General features: G+C 37.8%; 1 long non-coding RNA gene across 2 annotated transcripts in view; it reads right to left on the bottom strand.

The window, feature by feature from the left end:
• Positions 1 to 15,885, bottom strand: part of LOC123811747 — a 52,565-nt gene extending 36,680 nt beyond the window's left edge. For both annotated transcript variants that reach the window (XR_006784431.1, XR_006784430.1), the window contains exons 1-2: positions 15,751 to 15,885; positions 4,822 to 4,923 (exon numbers count right to left, since the gene is read on the bottom strand). This is a non-coding gene — a long non-coding RNA (uncharacterized LOC123811747). The remainder of the gene's footprint in view (positions 1 to 4,821; positions 4,924 to 15,750) is intronic.
• Between the last annotated feature and the right edge of the window lie 945 nt (positions 15,886 to 16,830).

Below are 16,830 nucleotides of genomic sequence, written 5' to 3'. Positions count from 1 at the left end.
ATGTGCAGCTCATTGCCTTTTAAACTTTAAAAAGGCAATGCCATCTTGTTTCAAAGAAAAATCTATGAATTTATAAATTATAAAAGAACATAAAATATAAAATTGGTAAAAGTGGTGCTGTTGGTTGAAGTATGTGTGTTGGTGAGGCAAAGACCCAGAGTTTCATCCCCTCAGCTCCAGGTTGCCTCTGTACAGTCCATTAACATGGGGCAAACCAATGATCTCTGAAAGCTCTTGGGGCGAGGGAGGGGGAGCTGTGTGCAAATGGCCAATCAAAGCAAGGGGTACTGACTTCAGATATTTGCTCTGTAATCCCAGTGGAAAGTGAACGGAACAGGAGGGTGATGCAATTGGAATCCAAGTTAGATTCCTGTTTGCTGCACAAAAAGACCATTTTGCAACTGGCCTCCTTTAAATGCTCCTGCTGGTATAGGGTGTTATTCAGTTAACCCAGCCTAAGGGGGATGTTTTAAAGATACAGGATTGCCCTGGTGATGAACAAATATGAGAAATAAATTTCCAGTGGGGCTGGGTTGCCTGCTGACTGTGATTTCCTGATGATCTATAACAATGGCTATTCACTAACAGCTGGCGTATGTCTCCCTCGGACAAAGGCTGTGGAAGCGCAGGCGCTCAGATTGGTGAACCAGAACCGTTTCCTTGGTAACAGCTAACTAGCACGTGTTTTATTGTTTCCAACTGCTTTTCCTGGGGTGTTTGCAGGTGGTGGGAGATGATTTCTTAAAGAGGGGTCATAACCTCATGAACTTTCAGATGTTGCAACAAATTGGGGAACAAAACATTTTTCCCTTTCAAATATATTAAGTAAATCTTATTACATAGCATTTTCAAGACAGATGCAGCCCAACCGTTTTTCAATTTTGCCATTATTTCCAGATGTTATCAATTTTAAAGTGAGAGCTCCATTCATGATCAGGAGATATAACAAGAAAATAGTAGTGAAATGTATGGCAGAAGAATATTATTGTGGCCTTTTTGGGAATGTGTTTTGGCTCTATATTTTGCTATAAAACATGAGATCAAATCACAAAATATGAGTCTTTTTAGTTGGTCTTTTAATGTTTTGTATATTTTTCCTCTTTTTAATTTAGTTTAATGTTTTTGTCTTTGCTGGTAGTTTTTTTTTTGTTTTTATGCACCAAAAAATTTATAGTGTTGCTATAAAATACAAGACCGAACAAGACAAGACTTAAGGTCATATTAGAATTTTCTTCTGTATTTATTTGACACATATTTGAAAGGATCAGTTAATTTCCAGATGGATAGCTCCCTCTTCTGTCTGGTTTAAAGAATTTGCACCTTCTGAAACCACAGATGCAAGATGTAGTCAGTGGGTATCACAGAATTCTCTAGGTTGGCTGAAGCTAGATTTAGTGTCTAAGTTTACTGTCTGTCGAATAGCAACTCATGAATTGGAATATGGAGGATGCTTCTGTTGTAATAACTTTGTTTAAAATAAAATCATCAACCCTGTTGTAAATGCTGGCTGTGAGTAAATGACAACACTTTTTAAAAGTTAGTATTGTGTTTTACCTGGAGATGTCACTTAAAAAATGCAGATCTGCTTGATTGCTCATCTGAACTGTATCTGAAATGCATGGACTTTGGCTAAGTAAGGATTTGTTTCTCGGTTTGCACTGAATTCCAACAACTCAAGACTTCTCCTGAGTCTGATTTGCAAGGCCTTTTCTAGTAAGTGTTCTTTGTGAGTTTCCAAACATGCACCTACTTTTTATAAATTAGATTATTGGCATTCAGGTGCCCTTTTTTAGGACCTTAGAATTTTTCAAAGGCTCCAATTTTTTTCTTTGAGAGATTTCTTTCCCTTGTTTCCTTGGGTCCAATTTAATCACTACAGCAAGAATTAGGGTTGTGCTCTGCAAATGAATACAGAAGAATCTATAACCTAAATTCATAACCATAGAACCAAAAGAGCCAATAAAACTATGGTGGTGAGGATACTACAGTCTTTCTTTTAGAGACATGATGAAGTCATAAATTTTGACCATGAAGAGGGAAACATGGATTCATTCAGATTCTCCCCTCAGTGGCAGGCTGTTGGCGATTATATGACCCTCATTAGATGGATATGTATCAAATGAATGCTGTTCACAGTTCTCTACTTTGCTTTTGTTGGGGTAGACACACCTAGGGACCCTCTGCAAGAGAAACCTCATAATTTCTGTTGGTACCCTGTCACTGTATTCTTACTTTTTAGTTTCATGAGAGAGGTACAAGGAACAACGTGGATACAGTGGAATGAGAATCAGAAAACTACTCATTATCAAAACTTAGAGACTTGAGCACATGTTTAAAAATATAAAATTACATCCTTATCTACTTGTAGGTAAAATAATACTCCAAGTAATAGAGTATTACATATGAGTCTCATTTGAAATGGAGGGTTGTTGGAACCACAGATCACAGGACACCCAGTTCAACCTTCCTTTTCACAGCACTGAGCCCAGAGTGTCTGTTTGTTAGGTGCTGGTGATAGAAATGTTTTTTCTGGCTCGTACCCGAGTGCCCTTTCGGCCAGGCCACACCATTTTCAGTGGTCAAGGAGTTCTGCACGACTTGGCTGTGATTTCTTTCCTAGGCCAAGGGGGCAGACTCTTGCCTCCGGTTTCTCAGATTTGCATCTCAGTGACTTGCTAGCTGAGTGACCTTGGACTAGTTAACCAACCGCCCTGTGCTGCAGTTTTCACTTCTTTGGAATACGGATAACAATGGTACATCTCTCAAAGAGTTAATACCAATGACGGGCATGGCTTGGTGCCTGGCACATAGTGAGCATGAGCACTGGATAAACATTGGCTATTGTTTTTATTATTGTAATTTTATGCTATTTTTTATTCATCATGTGCTGCAGTCTTCATTTAGTCTATAACATGCAACAATTACATTTTAAAACAGCTGAAGTTGGTTCATAGCAGCATTATTTACAATTGCCAAAAGGTGGGAGCAACCCAAGTGTCCATCTGTGGATGCGTAGATAAGTAACATGCAGCATGTACATATATTGGAATACTATTTAGCCTTGAAAAGAAGAAAATTCTGACACATATTGCAACATGGAAAAACCTTGAGGACATTATGCTGAGTGAAATAAGCTGTCACAAAAAAGCAACTACTGCATGATTTCACCTGTATGAGATAGCTAGGGTGGTCCAATTCAAAGAGACAGAAGTAGAATGGTGGCTGACAGGGGTTGGGGAGGGGGACAATGGGGGGTTTTTGAAAACTTTCAGTTTTGCAAGATGAAAAGAGTTTTGGAGATTGGCTGTACAATGATAGGAATGTACTTAACACAACTGACCTGCATATTTAAAAGGGTTTAGATGGTAAATTTTAGGTTATGTGTATTTTACCACAATTAAAAACTTTTAAAAGTGAAAAGAAATAACTGAAGGGTCTAGTGTAATTAGAGCATTTCAGTTACCTTAATTAACCCTGCACATTTTGACTTCTTGGCCCTAGAGTTGTGGGCCAGCGCTGTGGGTTAGAACCAAAATGGTTTTGATGGGTGGGCAAGGGTATGATAACAGTTCTCAAACATCATATCTGTTTTAGTTCTGTTTCCTTTCTCTAAGATTGCTGACTTTCTGCCAAGCATGGACTTAATTTTCAGGGCCTTATTGTTTATAAATTCAAGTGAAATTATACAAACATAGTTTCCCCAGAGACACATGAAGAAACCCCACAGAGACTTCAAAAAATGCAAACACATGAAAAGCAAATATAATTCAACAAGTCTACTATTAACAAAAACTCCTTTGGGGAGATAGGATAGCCTTTTGGAAAGAAGGTTAGAAACTTCCTTATGGAACAAAGCAAGCTGAGAGGTAGAGAATGAAAAAAGAAAATTTGATCTTGATTTAGGACTTTTCTTTTTTCAGATATCTGTTTAATTATCATTATTGTCTACAGAGATGATTAAAAGCATTACACATTTCCAAGATAAAATGCACACTAGAAAAGGGTTTATGCTAAACTGGCATTTGATAATTTCTTATAATAATCTGATGTAAAAGTTGTGCCCTTTTATTTCAATTTTAGAATTCTTCTTTTTAAACATTTAATATCCTATTTATTTCAATTTAGTAACATTTACTGAATACCTGCTATGTAGTGTCTCAGAGAGGAGACATCTAGGTTGAAATTTTTTAAAGTTTTAAAAGAAGGTAAATACTTCAAAACTAAAAAAAAACCTTCAAAGTAACTAAATATACTGGGAAGAATAACAAATAGTCATCCTTTCAAATAACCTTTCCATTATCACCAAGGGGCTTATATAAACTAAGTATTCGAAGAGGAAAATTCTTCAGATTTAGTGGGAATGATAGCTGAAGAAAGGGGGCAGCAAACACGTCTTCCCTTGGCATGTTGCAGGGAATGATCACCACATGAGTGGATGTATCTTCTCATGCCAGCATCAAAAAAGAGACAAGATGTGTACTTATATCAGCTTGTCCAAAATTGCAACGAATGTGCTTAGTAACAGGATAAGCTTAAAGTGTGGCCAACTCTTTCCCTTTCAAATGGCCACATCTTAATTTTACTGTGTCTTTTTGACATAATAATCAGGAGTTTTTGCTTTAAATGTTATATTACAAGTTAAACATTGAAATATCATTAGTAGTTTATTTAGGGGCATTGCCACCATCCTAATTTTAGCATCATATTAATAAAAAGTCTGAGTTTATAAATCCACCACTAGGCCTTTTATTAGAATCCCAGGAGGTCAATCACAATCTTGAAATCACAAAATGTGCATAAAAAAAAAACAAGCAGACTTACCAAGAAAAATGGCTGTAACTGCACAAGGCAAAAGGCAAATTTTGGTGACATAATTCAGTTTTCTCTCCAGTATCAGACACTTCTCTGATCATCTGAAGACTTCTGACGCAGGTGAAGAAAGAGAGGAGGCGGTGTTAATATTAAGAGCTATGAAAGGGGGAAAACAAGCTCTAACACATCAATGTATTTCAAATAGAAACACTTTCCTTTTCATTGTCAGTATTTCTAGTTGAATAACCACCCAGAGGATTCTTAATAACAACATTTTGCCCTTTTGAGAAGGAGTCATCATTAAGTTCATGTTGAAAGTTTCACATTTAGCTTTTAGCCAAAAGTGAACCTTTGGTGGCTTTTGAATTCTTTTCAAGCTGTGAAATCTTAGAGAGTAACCGAAGAGAAAGAAATGAGATCTGAGCCTACCTCTTTCAGCCCTTGAGAATTCCCTTTCCAAGTAGTTTCTTAAATAGTGAGTCTGCATCAGAACCCTCAGTTCCTCTCCTTGGAAGTTATTAAATCAGCAGAAAGCCCGACAGTGATGGCACATGAAATCTAAGTTTTGTATAGGAAACAGACAGGCAGTCTACACTTTGTTATTCACTTGATAGACAGAGCCATTTTGACAGCCCTAACCTTGGAAACCACAGGTCCTGCTGAGCTCAGCAGGAGCCAAACGCTGAGTACCATCTGTCAAAGCTTTACTTCCCTTTCCTTCTCATCCGCCCGCCCGTTACTGTAAGATGCTGAAAAGAGCACTGAATGAAAGTCGCTAACTACCGTTAAAACTTTTGTGGAACACTAATGTTGGGGTAAAAAACACTGTGTGGTCTGTCAAATACAAATAAACTGAAGGAGATATTCTTGAGTCAATAGAAGAAAGTGTGGGTTGAGGAACTTTATAATTATAATCCAAACAATTCATCCTACAAAATAAGGAAATTGCATATCATTTGGTACAGTTTTGTCAACTTCATAGCTAAAATGCTGAATGATTTAGGAAGTTCTTAACTCTCAGAATTTTTTAAAAATATGGTTTAATTAAACAATTATAAAAACAACAAATTTACCTCTTCCCCCAAAATAGAGAATTTAATGAGTTAAACTCTTGTTTTATAAAAAGAAATCTCATTCAGAACACTCTTTCTCCCCTCTCTATAGCATAATCAGTCCTAAAAAATGAATAAGTCTAATCATAATAAAATAAATTAAGTGTAGTATAGTGAGCTCACACTGCGCTTGTATAGAAGACAGTGTATCAATTGATGGAGTTCAGGAGCTGGAAATGACATTGCTTTTCATTGAGTGCTATCAAAATGCTACGTGTTTTTAGAAGTATGAACTTGTTTTGCATTACATTTAAACTTTTAGGTATCTATTTAAAATCTTATATTTAGGATATGATTTCTAGTATACACAATTCATTCTGAAATTAGGAGAAGTTTCATAAACACAGAATTATAAAATAATAGTTTAGAATTTAAAAGTTGAAAAGATGAAGTCTTTTGTAGCAAAATTATTACAAATCAGTTAAAATTTGTGCTTTATTTTGACTAATTCTTTGTTTTATCTACTTTTTCTTTCAATTTTCCCAAATGCTGAAAAAATAGTTATTTAAGATACTAGTTGTCAAGATAATGCAATATATACTATATGTACTGAATATACTATATTACAGCATATTATTATTTAATTATAGCATAATTATTGCTTGTTTAATGGATAATATAATTGTCAAGAAGATATTATGAAGTATTTAAGTAATTGATGATTTTATTTATGTAGCTGTACTTTTTTACATTTACATTTTGCTAAGTGTAAGTGTACATTTTGCAGAGGTTTGACAGCCCTACATGTTAATGCTTGAAATAGTTTATGTAAAATAATTTTAATAAATTGTATACCCAGAAGATGATTTTATTGTTTAAAGTGACCAAGAAATGATTTATGTTGCAATGTCAATTTGAGTTAATTAATAACAAATAGTTTCTAATATTACAAGAGTGTATTTTTGTGCCTTAGTTTTGCAAGAGATTTTGGCCATATGGACTTTTGTGATCATATGCATGAATGAATTTGAACAAGGTCAGAAGAGGTAATATTTGAGTTGGGGCTTTGCATCTTCTCTTAGCTTCTTCCCTCACCTGCCCTTTGGCCTAAGAGGTGCTGATCTCATTTAGAAGTCGAGGAAGGAAGCAGGCTTTGCTGGCAGACAGGGTCCCTGGTCTGTAAACACTTCTTCCAACAGTTCGTTCATGCCTGAAATCTTCTCTCCTAAGGTCAGGAAACAACGTTCACCACATTGAGAAAGATGATCCAAAGGCAAATGCTCGAGGGAAAAGGAGCACATGGACTTAAATTAACCCTGCTGCCAGTTACTCAGAAAGCAAAGAGAGGCAGAGGTGAGGAGGGAGGTACCTCCAGAGGGAGAAGGAGCATAGACCAGGGAGACAAACTTGGGCTTCCTCAGGGTTTTACTGAGGGCTGGTCAGTGCCCATGGACCAGACTTGCTTTGCATCATGCATGTGTGGACTTTCTTGATTTTCATTGTTATGCTGTTAGTTGCCATGACCTCAGAATCTCAGAGTTTGAGGGGTGTTAAAGACTTTTCCTGGATCCTTTCATTAGTGATGAAGAAACTGAGACCCAGACAGGTCTACTCTATAGTTATCCAAACCTTGGTTTAAAAAAAAAAAAGCCATATTTCAATGGGATTTGACTGTGTTTAAATCCTTCCAGAGAATTTAACTTACTAATTTGCTCTGTAGTTTGCCAGTAACAATTACACTCTGTATTGTGTATCTTCTGTACATATTTATGCTGTCACTGTTTCTAAAAAGGGTGGAGGTGGATCCTTATATTTATACTGTAATTTAGAATTTATAAAATATTCTTTTGCATTGACTTTCTTTATTAGTTGATCTGGCATAATACCTTTTTTTTGGTGGGGGAAAAGGATCTAAATGTCATATTTATTGTTATGTTTGCAGTCAATTCAAGTCTGCTGGATTCATTGAGCATCTGCTAGTTACATGGCTCTGTGGTAGTCTGGGGGTAGGAGAGGACGGATAATATTCATTCAGTCATTCAGCAAAGATTTCTCAAGGCTGTCATGGGCTAGCAACTGGGGAGACTAAAAAAAAAGCCCTTGAATTCATGGAGGCTGCATTTTAGTAGGTTGGGGGACATAACAGAGACATTAGTTGCAGAATCACAGAAATATTGTAAAATTACAATTGCTGTAAGAAGCCTGAGGAATAAAGATATGAAGTTATGAAATGTGAGCTTTTATCAGACAGGCCTGCTAGGTGCTCTGGGGAAGTTCTGACTGAGCTGAGGTGTGCTGGGGAAAGGCAGAGAGGAGAGAGATCCCCAGGCAGAGGGAGCAGCACCGGCAAAGGCAAAGGGCTCACAGGCTCTTGTGAGGGCCCTGTGGAATTTGCGGTGGAGAGTGGTGGGAGGGCCAGACCTTGCAGGGCAGTGAGGACTGTGCAGGGACAATTGGGCTTTATCCTAAGAGCAAAAGGAAGCAAATAGATTATTCGAAGCAGCATAGTAATGTGGTGACATGATTTAATTGGATTTTGAGATGACCACTTTGGCACGAATGTGGGAACAGGATTGGCTGGAAGAGAGGGGCTTCTTGGCTAGGAGGGGCTGACCTGCTCGTTGGGTGAGCGATACTAACACATGCCCCTTTGTACTGATGGGGTAGCTGAGACCTGAGAAATGACAGGATTGGGTTCAGGTTCAACTTCTGATTCCTAGACCTGAAATGGGATACAGATTTCTCTTGCTTAGCGTGTGTGCCCTGAAAAACTTATTGCTTCAGGGTTGTTGGAGGGTGCCACCTGAATCTGTACCCTTGCATAAGGCGGGCAGCCTTGTGTGGTGACGGTGTGTAAAGGCCACCATCATCAGAGAGCTGTTTCTGTCCCCATCTTGACAGAAAAGTGGAGTGTGCCCCTACACCCCAACTTTAGTTTCTGTCTCTCTTTGTGATCTTTACATGGAACCATATAGGTTAACAAGCTAATTAAACAAGAAATTGTTTATTTTTGTTATTATTATCCATGGAATTCAAAGCCAGATTTAATGGTAATATATATTTACTATGTTAGGTCTTATGGCTATTACATTTAATTTTATTTTCATAATATTTACTTTTTAAAAATAAAGTAAAAAATTATTTAATAGCTATTGAAAGTTTGGAAAACAATCATCTATAACCAATTATCTTGATAGACTATTAGTTTTCACAAATGTTTTATATTTTTTTGGAGAACTCTACCTATCTTTACATAGTTGGAATCATAATATATTATAATTTCATAACCTGCTTTTTCTCTTACATTATACCAGGATTTTTCATGTTGTTGCCAAGTCTTGATGAATGTCATTTTAAATAGCTAAATATTTCATAATTTAGTTAGCCATGTTCTCAGCATAGAGCACTTTGGTTGTTTTGTTTTTTTTTCTGTAGTTTACAGATAATACCCTAATGGTCATTTTTTGTGCATGAAATATTTTCTTCCTTTGGAGTAAGTTCTTAGAATATATTTTCAGAAATTAGATTATAAATTAAATGAGAATTTGAATATTTTTGTAGTATTGTTACTTATTAGTAAACCATGGCCTTGCTTTTCTATTTTTAGTTTACTCACTTTATTTTAAAAATATGTTTTGTTTCCTTTGGCTGCCAACCTATGTTTAAAAAAAGTTGATGTGTTCAAGGTTATGGAGTGAGCAATGCAGAATGAAGATTGGAAGTTTTCTTTCTACTATACCAATAAAGCCAGTGGGAAGAAAAGACCTCATGGCCAGATGGCCATGGGGGAGCCAGCCGTTCCTTAGGGACCAAGTGAGGCAGCAGAAAGGGCAGAGTGCAGGGTTCAGGAGTTCTGAGTTTGAGTCCTCCTCCCACCAGTCATCTGCAGCGTGACTTTGGTGTTCTCAGCATTGATTCATTGATTCTTGCCCGTGCTTTGTGAGGAGTCTGAGGCTTAGAGAATGCACCTGAGTGCCCCTGGAGCAGCGAATCCCTCAGTCGCATAGGGCAGCCTCTTCCTCACTGAACCCTGAGCATGGAGCTGCTGGAGGAAGCTGTAGTGCGGTGCTTCTCAGACTTTAATCTGCATGCCAATCACCTGGGTGGCTCTTTAAATTCTGTTCAGTAGGTCTGGGGTAGACCTGGGATTTTACTTTTTAGCAAGCTCCCAGGTGACTCCTGCTGCTGCTGCTGCTGCTGCTGGCGGCCCATGGACCACACTTTGAGAAATAGGCCATAGCAGCCATCTGTGTGGTTGTTCACTCGCACAGGTGACTGTCTCCATGGTGCAGAGCACTCTTGCCCTGACCACAAAGCGAGTTTAATAAATGAAAAGATTAAGGATTAATAGTAGTGGGCCAAATTTTCCTGACGTGGGGTCAAATATGCTGGAGCACGTGACTATTCCTGTCCTGTTTGTGCAGGAAGTGTTATCTGGTGTGTTTCTATCCAGTGCTGGAGAGCCCCTGAACCTGGGAATGTCCCCTTTCCTGAGCTGTGGTAGGAAGTGGAAAGCAGTAACCCGGAATCATGGAGTACTAGGGAAATGTTCTAGCCTTTCATTATTACCACATCCCTTATCTGAACAGAAACCAATGACTAACCTTTTCCATCCTTGTTATATATTTTTGGAGAGTCAACCAAAGCCCCCTTAAAAGCTGACAAAGAAAATTCACCAGCAGCAACTTAAAAGCCATAATGCATGGTCACAAATCTTTCCAAACATGTGCTGCATAAAAAGACGCATGATCCTGCAGTGGTAGAGGGCAAGAGGGCATCTCCGAAGTGGGATGTCCCAGGGATGCCCTGAGGAGGGCCTTTCTCTGCATGCAGGCTGCCCTGGGAATCTCTAGCACCTGCTCCTACATGTTCCTGCTGGCTTCTGTTGTTTGCAGTTGCTGTCAAAGGCTTCCCAGGAGAGAGGGCTGGAACAAGTCTTGTCAGGGAACAAGAAAAGCAGGAGTGTGGCAGTTGGTCGCACAAATGTGATCATGTTCACAGTCCCAGTAGGGACTGCATTTCTCTTTCACATCACCACACGCCTCATGTCAAAAAGAAATCCTTTGCGTTTAGGTTCTGTGGCAGAGAATGGTCCTTTGAAACTCAGGTAACATCGATAGCCTAGTTTCATTTTTCTGAAGCTGAAACGTCATGATGAGTACTTGGAGGCACACAGCCTTGGGTCCTGCGGTGTGGCTTCCACAAGAAAGAAAATTAGTCTGGGTGTAGAGAAAAAGTAGTCTGTCTCTTTATTACCTGGGCTTTGAAAAGTTAACATAGCTTTTGAGGAAACATTAAAAAAAAGAATATGATAAATGTACTTTTATTATTTATTTTTGATATGAAGATCTCCTTGGTAGAATTTTGCAGTTATGTCACTTAATAATTTATGGGTCTCTGTCCTAAAGTGTCATTATAATCCTCCATTTTCAGATGTGTGAACAGTCTTTGAATTTATTGTAAGTAGTGTGGAAGTAGGATTTTTTTTATTTTGTGTCTCAAATTAAAAGCTCTCTTGTTCATTGATCATCAAAGTCTTGGTTTAAAAGTTAAAGTGCAGAAAATAGTTTTTGAAATACAGAGAACTACTTTTTAGGGCATGCTTAGCCAGCAGATGTTTGTAATTAAAGGTTTACTCAGCAAGAGATACACCTTGAATGCTAAAATAGTGTATGCAATTAAAAGCTGCTGCCTTTTTTTTAGCATCCAATATCTTTAGAATAAAATGAAGTTATGGCCTGAATTCCAGAATATAACTTACTTATCAAAAATGAAAATAATAAATTTTCTTCCCTCAAAATATTAGTATGATTGACTTAGTTGAGTTTTGATTATGATAAAAGATGTTAAAGCTAATCAGGTTTTTGGAGTCTTTTAAAATTTAAATAGCAGGAGCACAATAATGCAGGCTTTTTACTGTAATGGAACACAGTGTACACTCAGGAACTCTTGTCACAGAAAATCTGCTTTAAGCAGGAAGCAAAAGGTCAGTCTTTGAGATATTTGTTTCTTTTCAACCAAGTATAATAGTTGGATTTTTGTTAAACTGGTGTTTATTAATTCCTTTGGTTCATGTAAGGTTTTATGTATATTTCAAAATAGAACAATTTCTTTTATAGATAATTATTTTATTAGGAAGCTATAAAATGATGTCTTTAACATTAAAATCAGGTCATTTGGCCCTGGCCAGTGTGGTTCAGGTGGTTGGAGCGTCGCCCTGTAACTGAAAGCTTGTGGGTTCAATTCCAGGTCAAGGCACATGCCTAGGTTGCTAGTTCGATCCCTGGTCCGGACATGTAAGATCCTGGGGCAGGGCAAGTATGATCCTTGGTCTGGGCATGTCTAGGAGACAACCAGTCGATGTTTCTCTCTCACATCGACATTTCTCTCTCTCCCTTCCTCTCTCTCTAAAGGCAATGAAAAAATATCATCTAGTAAGGATAAAAAAAATCAAGTCATTTGACTCCCAGATAAATTACCATTATTTTCCATTGGAGTTTTTAATTCTGCTGTATTATCATAATTATTATATTTTAATATAAACTGCAAATACATGATTTTACAATGGTTATCAATTGCTAATGAATGTAATATGAGTCTAAAAAGTGTTTTTAAAACTGGTATGATTCATGAGTAAGGAAAATGTGATTTTCAAAATGGCTGCTTTTGGCTGTTTTAGAATCTGGGATGAATCAGTGTGAAAGATTCATATAATGTAAAATGTCTAAGAACAAATCTGGTGACCTGACTCAAAGGGAATAGTTGAGTATGCTTAGAGTTAAAACTGTCAGCCTAAAGATAAGTATATTTTCACTCTTGGACAGACACAGCAGTATCTTCTGCCAGAGGAAATGGGATAAGTTCTTTTGCAAGGCCTCCTACAGACAGCATTGTCCTGCTTCAGTCCCCCCACCGACTCTGACCTCCTATTCAGGAGGAGACTTTCTGAAAGCTTGGTTCTTACCCTGACAATGATCTTTAGCAGCAAATGGGGGAGCTCTCCACACTTAGGATAACTGGAGCCCTTGTCAAAGGAGAGAGGGAATACTTCCAACCCTTGTCTATTCTGGTAAAGGGGCCATAAATTGCAAGTCTTTCTTTCAACCTCTCAAAGTCCCTCTTGTCCTTTTTAAAAGTCAGCAAGGGCCCTGGCTGGAGTAGCTCAGTGGATTGAACTCGGGCTACGAAGCAGGCATCGCAGGTTCAATTCCCAGTCAGGGCACATGTCTAGGTTACAGGCCATGGCCCCCAGCAACTGCACATTGATGTTTCTCTCTCTCTCTCTCTCTCTCCCCTTCCTCTCTAAAAATAAATAAATAAAATCTTAAAAAAAAAGTCAGCAAGGGAATATGGACTCTACAGAGGGACTGACCTATTACTCCAGGAAAGGAACTGAGGCTGTGGGATTGTGAACTGGCTCCTACTACCCAGTTTGTCCGGATGTAGGAGCACCAGCGAGCTTGAGGGGTAAAAGCCTGTCTCTGGAGGAGAGGAGCCTTTGGGTATGAAAGCGCCAGCAAAGGGACCACTCCTCGACACAGAATCCACATAGCCTATTTTAAACTTTTGTTTTAGAGGAGCTCTGAAAAGGAGTAAATCTTTCATTGTAGAAAAAATTACCTAAATTGGATTGTGACCTGGTCAAACCAAATTTTAATTTTTAGGTAAAAGTAAAAATAATTATGACATTGCATTTCCTAAACTTGGATATTTTTGAAACATCCTGAAAGCATACATTTTCATTTGTAAGCTCACATAGTAACTGACTTACAGGAACCTTTGAATATATTCTGTCAGAGTAAAATGCTGTTTCATGATATTTATTCAGCCAATAGACTGGATTTCACCCACACAATATCTTTCCTGGCTGTGTGTATGCTGTTTTTTATTTGTGTATGCTTTGTGGGGTTAAGCACTTACCGTATGTTTTTCGTGCCAGGCAACCTAAGGGAGCTACCAGAGGTATGGCGTGATTAAGTTTATAGGTCTCTAGCTAAATTTACATGGAGAGCCAAGCTTCCAGCTTCAAGCAAATGACTTAACTGTAATTTGATGCAAGCAGAATAACTGACCTTTCAAATGTTTGTTGGGCTTCAAGTGTCCGGAATAATCAATATACACATTATTGTTTATATTTTATGCTCCTGATCCCATTAATGTATGCCTACAGAGGGCCGGGACACCATTAGTTTCTGATACTTCTGAAGCTATTGGGTGGCATTTATCAAACAGAAAGGCAGCACATATTGACTTGTGACAATTTTTCCATTTCTTGAGCTCAATGTTTCATGAGCTGCTTATCTAGTTTTGGTAAGCAAGGCTTTTATTGCTCTGAAGCCGTCTCAATTAAATAATAATGAACCAATTTGTTTAAAATGAATCTTTAACTTGCAGACTCATTAATTTCTCTGTTGTGAGTGTCAGAAGATACATTATTGGGCAGAGGAGACAGAGAAGTGTGGTGGGGTAGACTGCTTGCTGGGTGTGGGTGTCGGGAGGATGGCTGACTCTGTTTCTACCTGGCTGTGTGACCCTGGACAGGTCTCTGAATGTCCCCGAGCCTCTGGTTCCCCAACTGTGAAGGAGTGGAGTAGACCAGATAATCACTAAGGTCCCTTCCAGTGAAGACATTCAGTGGATAATAGAATATCAATACTCAAATATATGAGCAAGGGTGTAACCTTACCAATAAGTGCAAAACTGAGACATGGGAAAATCTTTTAGCCACCCTAACTCCCATCCGAATAAAGAAGTAAGGGAAACTGTGGGCAGTGTCTGAAGGAGAGGCATTTGTGAAGTGGGCATACATATAACAAAATCTATATTTTTATGTAAGTAAATATGTAGAATGTGTAAAATAAATACAAATGTAAGTAACCCAAATATATAATTATATATACTTAAAGTATAAAATAAATATGAGTATAAATAACCCACATATATAATTATATATACTTACATATAGGTCCCTCTTTTTTTTTCTCCTTCATTTTCTCCCACTCCACTCAACTAATCCCCAACCTGCCCCAAAAGTGCTCAAAGTGAAAAGTGCCACCTGTTATTGAGGCAGAAGAGGAACTCTGGGTTTTCATTGAAGAGACAGGGGAGAGCTACCCAATTCTGTATTAATTAACTCTCTCTTTCTAGGGTTTTATTATTGGAGAGTCTAATGACTTAAAATTAACCATCCATGGTCCAATTAAAAAATCATGAATTGATGAATTGGTTTCTAAATTCCCTGTGTTATTGACAAGTTGCTGCATCACTGAAGCTGTAAAACATGTCATCCATTATTACATTTGATGGCATTAAAAAAGATAAATTAGCTTTGTGAGGCAGAAAGGAGTTCTCACAAAGGCTGCCCTTCTAAAGTGGGTATGGTCTCAATTTTCTTTGAATTTCAGCCCACTTATTTGTTTGAGTTTACTCTGGTTTCAGTTGTACTTTTATTGATTATTTAGTAAACATTAAGTGACAATAGAGGCTTTTTAATATGAGCAGACAATAGATAATCAATGTGTAATGCAGTTTAAGTGATAACATACTTTTGCCAGGAATACAAAATCTTCTGTAAGAACTGGAAGTGAAAGCCTTCATTAAAAAATTAAAATTTACAATGAAAAGCTTAAAAAAGAAACTTACCTTTTCAATGTATATGAACTTAAATTTATTCTTAAGACAGCAGCAATAAATAGGAATATATAAATAAACATGCTCTTTCTTAGGCACACTTAAAATATATACGTATATTTTAGAATAAATTAGTGTCCTTTGAACTCTGGTAATTTGTGCTAGGATAAGGGTAAAAGTCGAGAAATACAACTGAAAGTAACATTCAGAATTCAAGCTCAATACTTGATTTATTACAGAGGGAAAACGTTCTTACCTTGGCTTTTGCAAAAGTCCTTATTCTTACTATTATTTACTTCTTCAATCTAAAACAATCTTTTGTTTCCTCATCAGAATCTTATTTTTCTAACATTGTAAGTATGAATTTACCATTAACGGCTTCAGTGCCTGCTGCAACATAAGACGTGTTGGAGGAAAAAAATGACTTAGGCAAGTTTTTAATATCTCAAATCGGACCCACCCTTTATCCCACAATCCCTTTTGTGTGTCTCATTATTGATCAGATTTATGCTGTTCTTTGAAGGCCAGGAATTACCAGGGCAGTGTTTTATTTGACTATTTATCTCTTTAGCAAATTGTTGCCATCTCTGACCTTTCAAAAATGTTTATGACAAGGTGTTTGCTGTTAATTGCGCAGAGGAAGGAGTAAGAAGTCTTTCAGTCAGATCTTGTATTTACCAGAAGGTAAGATTTTCTTACCAAATTAGGGTCTTAGAGAAGACAGATTTTGGTGTTGGTTTTTACTTTTACCTAGCAATATAACTTGAGAAGATTACTATTTTCTAATTAACAGATGCATAAAGAGAATAAAGAAAGAAAGAATATATACTTTATATAAAGTACAGCTTTTTCTTTCAGGTGGTACACGAAGTCTATTTAACTAATAAAGGCAGTGAGGGAAAAAGGGCATTTCTGCTGTGCAGGCCGCCTCTACCTCCCTCTCCCCTCAGTCTCTTGTGCAGCCAGTGGAGTAGCAAACCCTTCTAAATCCACTTGTAGGCTGAGCTGAGCTGAAAACCTGGGCTCAGGAGCACCAGGCATTCTCTGGGCAGCTCTGCCTTCAGCAAAGGGCCCTGCCACCCTGGCTCACAGGCGACACTGTGGCCTGTCTCTTGCAGCTCTGGGAGGCCTGCCCTGCTCACTGCTCCAAAGAGTGGACACACAGTCTGATGCCTGGGAGGGGGAATCCCACATCTGGGATGATGACCCTAACCATAACTTCCACTCCTTTCACTACATTAAAAGAGATGAGTGTGTTGAAAGTCCTTTAGTAAAGACTTTAGTTCACCTAAAGTAAACTCTGCTGCCCTAGATCTATTTTCAAATCTAGGAGAAA

The sequence above is a fragment of the Phyllostomus hastatus genome, unplaced genomic scaffold, assembly GCF_019186645.2.
Source record: "Phyllostomus hastatus isolate PE091 unplaced genomic scaffold, TTU_PhHast_1.1 phas_scaffold_78, whole genome shotgun sequence".
Lineage (NCBI taxonomy): Eukaryota > Metazoa > Chordata > Mammalia > Chiroptera > Phyllostomidae > Phyllostomus > Phyllostomus hastatus.
This window is presented reverse-complemented; position numbering and strand designations above follow the sequence as displayed.